Consider the following 8,329-nt stretch of genomic DNA (forward strand, 5'->3'; position numbering starts at 1 on the left):
CATGAGTGGGTATCCTTCCTTGTGAGTGTGTGTATATTCATGTGTAGGAGTGCATTGTTGATATGAGTGCATGGATATATAGATTTGCTAGATCCTATGTGAGTGTGTGGGTGCTCCTGTGAGTATGTCCATACCCATATTCATGGCAAGTTATGTCTTGATGGGCATATGTGCAAGATTTCATGTGTAGGTGATGTTATTATGTTGTGATTGTTGCTTGTGATGGTGTGGTGATGTGCCAAGGCACATAGGCATGAGGTCTACCCCTCATGTACCCTATTGATGTTGTGGTCATGTGCAAGAGCTTGTGTAGGAGTTCTTCTAGTGATTTTGCACATGTGATGATGCACTAGTCACTAGATAGGATTCTATGTAGATTTCATTTCCTAGTTTGTGCCAATTTGTTCTATACAAGTGCATATGTTTTATATATGTTTTTGGGGTAGAATCATCCCAGGAATCCATTGGTGAGATCAGTTTTTCCATTGGAACACTTCCTGAAAATGACATATTTCAGATTTGTTCTATGTTTAGAGCTTGGTTCCATGAGTTGTGGTGTGCACTAGAGTTTGGTTCTTGGTTGTGGTAGTAGAGGGTGACCCCCTCTACCTCATATTGGTTTTGTTTCATGCTTAGGAAACCATATGTGCAAGTTGTGCCCAATCAAAATAGGCATGTGGCTGAAATTCCAGATTAGTGAAAATATGAGATTTTCACAAAGTCTGAGAATCTGTTTATATTTTCTTCTCCTGTTGATGAGCTTGTGCAGGTCAATGTATTGTGATTCAGCCTTAGCTTTTAACTGGAAAATTGAAGCTTATATGTTTGTCTAGCTCCCTGTAAATTTTCATTCCATTTGGAGTCTTGTAGATATTGTTTTGGCTGCTGTCAAAATGCTTCAGAGCATAAATAGATAGTGAGAATCTGGAATTTTCACTAAGTCCCTGAAATCTGATATTTTTGGGCAAGTTTGCAGCTGTGTAACTTTCTGTGTTTAACTCCTTTGTGTGATATTTTTGCTTGTGCTTGTAGTAATATTGGATAGATACTTCCACATATCTTATTCGGCATATTTGGGTGGCTGTAGGTGACTTGCATGTAGCTCTCAAAGTGCTATGATGTTGTTTATGGCAGATTGTGTAGTTTTGGTATTTTGATGTTTGTGAGTGCATAGTTGATGGTGTGGTGATATTCCTTACACTAACCCATCCATGTTGGTTTGTTTTATGTCTTGGCAACCTGGAAATATCAGAGTTATGCCATTGGAGTGTGTTGTGATGAATTTGACACGTAGCCCTTCATTTCTTGTTTCGTTGTTTTCCGTTGATCCGTAGCTCCGTTTGATACGTTCTTTATATGGTTTTGCATCGTTTTCACGTGACGCATCTGATCATGTAATTCTCATGCATGTCAAAATAGCTTAGAGTGCAGTTCTGTCCAGGAACATGTATTTACTTCTCGTGCTTGTGCTAGTGATAGAAATAGTGATGCATGCTCATATTCATCTCATGCCTCATGTGCTTGTTGCATCTTGAGGCGATGTTGTTCATTGGATGTTATTCTTTTGTTGGGTAGCACCGGGATCAGAGAGCGAGTACGTGGATTCAGGAGAGTACGTGCAGGACGAACAAGAACAGTTCCAAGCTGAGGATATCACAGGCAAGATGATATGACCTTGATTCCACCTCTAGATTTGTTATGCTAGATTACGTTTCCTTTGTCTTATGCTCGCTGCCTACCACTGAAATATATGCCTCCTGATATTGTCACGAAACCCAAACACTTATCCCCTCCTAGCAAATCTTGAATGGCTAAGTAGGCTTGCTAAGCTTTAATGTTAGCGTTGCTAGTTGCAGGTGCTTTGTCTCATGTGATAACATGAGTTGTTATCATTATGCTAAATCTGTTATTTAATTAATGCACCTATATACTTGGTAAATAACAGAAGGCCTAGCATTTTGTCGGGTGTTTTGTTCCATTATTGCCGCCATAGTTACCGGCTATCGGTGTTTGATTCCATAATGAACGCTCCTAACACGTTCGAGGTTGTTATGGAGACCCCCTCGATAAATCGCGTAGTGTTAAGACTTGTCCGGCAGGACCCAACATTGGTGTTAATTTGCTAATCACTTAATAATAATCTGCATAGGGAATGATCACCCCGAGGATCTTTAATCAACAACCCGGGCCAGTGCTCCTCGTGAGTGTTGGTCCAAACTGGTCCGCCTGTCGGGTTACCACAAGGAAACTTGAGGTTTGGTTCTCGTAGCTAGTTCCATCCGTCGTGTCCTGAGACTGAGATACGCGGCTCTTATCAGGGTCGTCGACACGTCGGGAGGTCCTGCTAGTCTTGTCTTACCTTAGCGATATATCTTGCGTATAGGAATCCCGGTGAAGCTTTGGTTCTCCCCAGAGTTGAGGTTTTCCTCTAAGGAATCCGACGAGATCACGAGGTTCGTGATAGAGGATTACTTTGGGGACCGTGTACGTTTGTGATGGACTAGTTGGAGCACCCGTGCAGGGTTTAATCTTTCGGAAAGCCGTGCCCGCGGTTATGTGGCAACTTGGAATATTTGTTGACATCCGGTAATAGATAACTTAAACATAAGCTAATAAAATTGCCAACTGTGTGCGTAACCGTGACTGTCCCCTTCGAAGTTCTCTCTTCGATCGGGAATACGGTGGGGTTATGATTGACGTAGGTAGGTGTTCGGGATAACTTAGTGATCATCTATCATCGACCGCTAGTATAGACCACCTTCAATTCAAGTTATACGTAAGTTAGCCACCATATAAAGCTTAGGATGTTGTAACCTAAATACTCCACCTTTCCAACCTAATAACTTGAACAGTTCTAGCACTGAGGTCATAGATTGTTGAGTCCTCGTGGCTCATAGATTCCTTCACAACACCAATAGGATCAGGTACCCCCGAGACAGGTGATCCCAACGGCACGCAACTGACGTGGCAGTACGATGAGGAGAGCGACCGCCTGTACGTGAACTATCCAGAAGACTGAGGCGTGGTCGTGATCATGGGCAGGCATGCAGGGTAGCATAGTCATTACTCATGTTTTGTAGTCCATAGCGAAACTACCTTGCTTGGATGCGTGATGTAACTCTGATATATTTATGAGATGGCAATTGAATCCCTTATTGTCATTCTGTTGATATTATGTATGTGCTATGTTACCATGTTTACGAAACGCTTAGATGCGCTTCTTTCTAATTCGGGGCCTCGTTTCCCAAATAGAAAAGGACCGCATCTTAGTCGTTACATTTTATCCCTCCGATCTGATGTGCCTTCTTGCTATTTAGCCCTCCTACTTCTCTTCTTTCTTCACAAGGAGATCCATTTCTTCTTTAGCTTGGCATCTTGGTTACTTCTTTCCTTCATGTTCAGGTCCCTCGGTGGATTTGCAGGGGCAACAACTTCTCTTCATGTCCACAATAGAAGAAATTTGGGCCTTTTCGCCCTTTTCTGCAAAACAAACAAACAACTAGTAAGCTATCATTTATATGCTCAATCATTCCAATATTCAACAATTCATAGCAAAAATGGAGGAATATATCACAATAGATGCTATATTTGAGTGCCAAATTATATATGTGAAATGTACTTATCAAGTTCCCCCACACTTAAATCTTTACTTGTCCTCAAGTAAAGGCATATGACACAGCAAGATAGTGAACAGTAAACTGACAAAAGAATGTTCAAGTGAAGTAGATATCTAAACAATGCATGCTTTGGACTTAGCAAGTGAAAATTAATGGTTAAGAGTGCTACAAAGCAATAGGTTACTAGTATACTCACTCATTTTAATCTTTTACAGAGATAAACGAAGATCAACAAGTTAATTGATGATTGTGCCAAAAGGTTCCTAAAGAGAGTATGATCCCGAGAACATAAACTTAAACTGTGATCAATCACTTATTTACAGAAATAAAGCAATGTGGTTAAACCACTTATTGTATTTGAGAGAAGCAATGATAATATGTTATCAGTCTCACCAAAGGAACATACCACTGATCCCGAGAACATGGTATACACCTGGCTCGACCAATTATTAGTTTTTTTGTTTGTCTCCCCAAAGGAACATACCACCGATCCAGAGAACTTGGTATACACCTGGTTCAACAATTACATTTTTTTATACTTAACTCCTATCTAATCCAGCCAGATTTCACAAGCCACCGATCTAGGGAACATGGCATGCTACTATTAGGTAGATCAGATAATTATTCATTACATTTTTTTCTTTTTTAAAAGAACAAAAACAAGAATCATCACTCATCCATGTCTGGTTCAGATGCTACCGATCCACGGAACATAGCATGCTAATCCATAGTGGTCAAGTAATTGCTCTGAATGGGAACACACTTGGCACAAATTCAACATCTAAACTTAGTGATCTAGGTGTATCAAGGTAAAAGCATAAAATGGCGGAGTTTAGTAGTGCACTAGGGATTTGAGCACTAAAAACTAGTAGTTTTCACTACTTTCAGTAAAGCAAGCAATGTGTAGATCACTAGTTTACAAGGCATTCAGCAATCATCGTACACTAATTCACATCAAGCAACATATGACATATGTAAATTCAGGATAACACACTTAAGAAATGTCACAAGAAACCCAAATATCAAATGATTTCAGCATGTACCAATGTTATTCAGCATGGGTCATGAAACAACTCACCGGGCTTTATGAAGTAACTCTCGCTCAACCACTCTCCAAACTACAAATCTTCTCCTCTTACTTATCTCATGCCCGCTCTAGCTTCACTCTTCTTCATGAGTGCCCCTTGCTTCTCCTCTTCACCATGCTTTGAATCCACCAGGGTCCCAAGGAATGTCACCTCGAAGCTGGTCCGCATGTAGTAGATCGTGCACAAGCAAAAACCTGAAAGAGCACTCAACAACAGAGAAAATGCAAGCGGTAGGGAAATGCCCTCTAAATCATCTATAGAGTACCCAATTATATAACCATAGCAATAAATCACATGCTTAGGATAGTAGGAATCAGCAAGCTCAATACTAGCATGGTGATAATATTTATCATTAAGCATAGATCTAGCATGAGGAGAACAAGTATCATCAATAGAAATATGAGCAATGCCACTAACAGGGTGAGTATCATCATCTCCAAGCAAATGATTTTTCAAGTCTACTTTAAGTGATTGTATCTTGTAATGCAACGTAGAAGAAAAGAAATCATAAGGACGCATGCCATCAAGAGGATTAGATAAACCTGTTACATCACACTCTTGTATGACGATTGGCAAATGGATCTCTAGTTCTTCATCTTCAAGTACAACAGCTTCTTTTACTTCTTCAAGAGTGAGAGATGATGGTTCTTCTACTTGATCATTTGGGAATTCGAGCTTTGGGTCATCTTGTGCCTTGGCTTCGAGTACATCTTCACTCTGAGGTCTCTCTTCCTCTTCGTGTATGTTATCTTTCTGAAGTGAATGTGAAGGTATTGGAACCTCACATGTATCCAGGGAAATCCCAGCAACACTCAGCTCAAGCAGTGATGAGATAGTACCTCCAGCATTGATATTCTTCTCAATCTTCCTCACTTCTTCCACTAGCTCTTTCCCAGTTCCTTTTCGAAAAAGCTCTTTCCCAGTCTTGATCTTATTCATTTCCTCTAGTATAACCTTCCTAATAGGATCATCCTGAGTGCTCTAAGTGAACTCGAGGCTAAGAAGTGTGAGCTTCTCTATGTCGTCAAAATCATCTTGAGTAGGCACTTGCACTAGATACTCAACATGCGCTGGAGGTGTTGGCTCACCAAATGGAGGACCATTTAACTCCATTGTACACATCTCATGATGTTGAGGTATATTAGTAGGAGCTGAATAGAATTGTTGTGGTGCATAGTTGTGGCTCTCCTGTTCATACCTAAATCCCTACATATGATCTCTTGAAGCCAATGGTGAGATCTCAGGGTTGTTGCTCTTATATGACATATTCTGGTTTTCAGGCCACCCATGTGAGTAATTGTTGTGGTATGAGCTATGCTGTGGGGCGAAGCTCATAACAAAACAATCTGGAGGGTAAGAGTAACCATGCTGACATTCACCGGGTGGATGGCCCTGAAATCCACAAATATGGCATGTAGGAGCAGCATAAGGATGGCCTACATAATAAGGATCATAACAACTAGGTGGATTCTCAACATATATACCTCGCTGCTGAGCTAATTCATCTAATTGATGGGAAATATTACTTATCAGGTCTTGAACACTTTCGGTGCTATTTGTGCTATTGCTCACATAAGCATGATGATCGGAGTAGAATGCCATTTCAACGAAGATTGTTCTAACCTGCAGAAACGAAAAATAAATAAAGAGGAAATATACTAGAACATGGGTTAGTTGTCAGAGATATATCACATAAAACGTCACAAAAAGAAAACAAGAAAAACCTAGTCTATAGCCTAACACAATAGCTCGATGCTAGTCCCCGGCAACAGTGCCAAAATGATCGAGTGTAAGTACAGTGGGGTTTTACACCCAAACTGCGGGTTGTCGTGTTCTCCACAGGGACTAGGCAAAACAGCGACTATGCTCGGCTAAAGCTAGATCACACAATTGTGGGAATGATTGCAGGAAAATAAACCTAAAATTATATAAGATCGTTCGGAAAATCGTTGACCAAGAAAATGTAAACAAGCAAAGGTAGGTTCAGATTTTACTCAATGTATTTTTTTTTGGTATTTTCGCTTTACAAGAGGAATAGAACCAAGATAACATGACAGGAACAAGAACATATCACACCACAAACGTATATATTTTCACAATAGCATGATTAACACAGGGACTACAGAACACACACAACCACACATATGCGAACATGATGCTGCGCGCGCCACGGTTCAGGTTACACAAGTGAGAACACATAAACGAAATTACATAGGCCAAGAGACTAGTAATCACAACTCAATAGAATAATACTAAACAAGCACAAATCTGAACTGAACAATTAACATGATGCAAGCATTTATAACATATGATCGTTACAAAGTTTCACACATCTCAGCTTACACAAAATTTAGAGAGAGAGAGAGAGGGCAGGTTGAAGGAGAAGCAGCCAACGTCGTCTTCGTGTGATGTAAAGGAGCGACCAGCATCGTCTTCGTGTGATGTAAAGGAGCAACAACAGTTTGGAGAGGAGGAGAGACTCAACAGCGGGAGAAAAGGAGCAGCAAGAGGGAGGTTGAGCGGAGGAGGTGCATCTGCTAGGTAAGGGAAGAAAACCTTCAGCAGTTTGGGTTCAGAAGGGAGCAGCAGCAATTTCGTGGGAGAAGAAGCAGCGGCAGCAGTTTGGAGAGGAGGCGAGAAATTTAGACGAGGGGAGAAGAAGAGCAACAACAGCTTTGGGGAGAGGGAGTAGCAGCAGAGGGCGTTGGAGAAGAGAAGCAGCAGATTCAACATGGAGAGAGAGAGAGGGAGATTCAGCAGCAGGGTGTAGAGATTTAGCACAACAGAGGGAGGATGAGGGAAGCAGCAGGAAGTTGCAGAAGACGCAGGAGAAGAGAGGTGGCTATTGATGGCGCGAGTGTGATGGTGATGTAGTGGCGCTGGTGGAGTGGTGGCTGGAGGTGATGGTGGCACTGGTGAATGATGGTGTGCTTGCGGCGGGCGATGGAGATGGCATGGATGGATGATTGGGGGCGCACCACCAAGTCGGCCTGGCTGTGGCAGTGGCCGGTGGTGAAGAAGGAGGTTGGGGGAGAAGGAGATGTAGCCAGGCCCAAAGGGGATTGAAGGCTGTGCTAGGGATTTTTATCCCTCAAGATATGATGTGCCTTCTTGCTGTTTACCCCTCCTACTTCTCTTATTTCTTCACAAAGTGATCCATTTCTTCTTTAGCTTGGCCCCTTGGTTACTTATTTCCTTCATGTTCAGGTCCCTCGGTTGATTTGTAGTGGCGACAACTTCTCTTCATGTCCACAATAGAAGAAATTTGGGCCTTTTCGCCCTCTTCTGCAAAACAAACACACAACTAGTAAACTATCCCTTTATATGATCAATTATTAAAATATTCAACAATTCGTAGCAAAAATGGTGGAATATATCACAACGGATGCTATATTTGAGTGCCAAATTATATATGTGAAATGTACTTATCAATTTCTTTCCTCATGTGAGAGAGAACTTCAATCTTGTTGACATTGAAGAGTTTGTTGGGAGAGAGATGACTGCATGGAATGATGAAATGATAATGCAATTCTATTGAACAATTCATTTCTATTTAGATGGCACAATTATATGGATGACTGATGGCCATAGATATGAAGCCATAATTGAAGAATGGGCTAATAT

General features: G+C 41.3%; 1 long non-coding RNA gene across 2 annotated transcripts; it reads right to left on the bottom strand.

The window, feature by feature from the left end:
- Positions 1–3,283: 3,283 nt before the first annotated feature.
- Positions 3,284–7,774, bottom strand: LOC123426239. 2 transcript variants are annotated; one of them, XR_006622121.1, is made up of 4 exons: positions 7,049–7,774; positions 6,190–6,328; positions 4,696–6,097; positions 3,284–3,480 (listed from the first exon to the last, which is right to left on the bottom strand). It is a non-coding gene; the product is annotated as an uncharacterized LOC123426239 (long non-coding RNA). The 2 variants fall into 2 exon arrangements; XR_006622120.1 differs by having other exon boundaries at positions 4,696–6,328.
- Between the last annotated feature and the right edge of the window lie 555 nt (positions 7,775–8,329).

This window comes from Hordeum vulgare, chromosome 2H, assembly GCF_904849725.1.
Source record: "Hordeum vulgare subsp. vulgare chromosome 2H, MorexV3_pseudomolecules_assembly, whole genome shotgun sequence".
In the NCBI taxonomy this organism is placed as follows: Eukaryota; Viridiplantae; Streptophyta; class Magnoliopsida; order Poales; family Poaceae; genus Hordeum; species Hordeum vulgare.